This window comes from Capsicum annuum, chromosome 9, assembly GCF_002878395.1.
Source record: "Capsicum annuum cultivar UCD-10X-F1 chromosome 9, UCD10Xv1.1, whole genome shotgun sequence".
In the NCBI taxonomy this organism is placed as follows: domain Eukaryota; kingdom Viridiplantae; phylum Streptophyta; class Magnoliopsida; order Solanales; family Solanaceae; genus Capsicum; species Capsicum annuum.
In genome coordinates, this window is record NC_061119.1 from 173,765,742 (window position 1) to 173,767,129 (window position 1,388).

Sequence of the window (1,388 nt, forward strand, 5' to 3'; positions counted from 1 at the left end):
TTTGATAGGTTGTGCATCTATGGATCGTGCCTACTGAGCAGGAGTTGGGGATGACTTCTTTTATTACTCTAGGTCTTGTTGATACAATAGCAAATCCAATGGTGTAGTTAATAAAGAAGAAATCAACTGGAGCAACAGCCATAAGAAGAGCCGTTAGGCAAGGTCAGCCTAATATTGAGGCTCTTCATGACCAACCTACTGCAACAGATCCGGGTGGTTTTTTTGGGGGTGCTGCTGGTGGATTTGTTGATGTTGGTGGCAGGTATGCTGATGCTAATGTTGCTTCCAGTCATGATGATGAGCATGTTCATGCCTAAAAAAATATATTTGAAAATACCCCTTTCATAGGTCCCTTTTAGCCTTACACCGATCCTTCCCACCCTTACAGTAGTCCCTTCCATACCTCTTCACCCTTATGTTCTCATTGCAAATGTGAAAAGTACAAGGATAGATAGGATAAAATCTTTGAAAAGGCAGAGACTATTGCTAAAACTATTAAGGAATTGAAATCCAAGAGGGGTGTCATGCCATCCAAGAAGGTGAGGGATCCATACATTCCTACAGTAGTGGTTAGGAGGAATAGAAAAGTAATTAGCCAAGTACTCTCCAATTGAAAATAAAAAAAAATACAAATCCTCCCTCTCACAAAGTTGTTTAAGTTCAAGGTCCATTGAAGAAGGTGGACACATACGTGGAACTTGGCGACAAAGAGAAGAGGGATCTGCAACGGGCCAAGAATGCCAAGCAAGACGCACAAAATTACCCCATGCATATCTTTTCCACCCAAGACTTCAAGAGTATGACAGATATGTGTACGCGGTATGTGGATAAGGTAAGTTCATTTTTTCTAACCTAGCTTTCTAATCTATTCAATGAAGAAGAAGCTACGAAACAGACCTATCATCTATTGCAACATCTGGGTTTTCTGGTGCAACTGGTGGTAGTTTTGTTGTAATATATTACCCATCCGTTGTATAAGTTGTGTTAGATGGGTAATATGTGAACACATTTAGAGAACTCTCTACAACAGATGGACCATCCATTGTATTTTTCCACTATGTTTTCCTTTCTTAAAATTAATAGCCTATTTACAAATTGACTTCTTATATCACAGTATATTGAATAATTCTTTGCCACATGAGGGGCAGGCAATTAGCGTACCCGAAAGCTTATGATGTTATCGATAGGATAATGGACCTCAACTTTTACAAGAATTTCAAGGATAGGTACAATGATCTCACTAAGCTAGCATCAACTCCTAGTGGCTCGATATTTGATTCGTTAGTTTTTGGGTTCCAATGGGATATAGAAATGGTTAAATATGTTAGAGGGGTGAGGCTATATCCACACATCAAGAGCTGGACCAAGGCAAAAAGAATTCTTGTAGT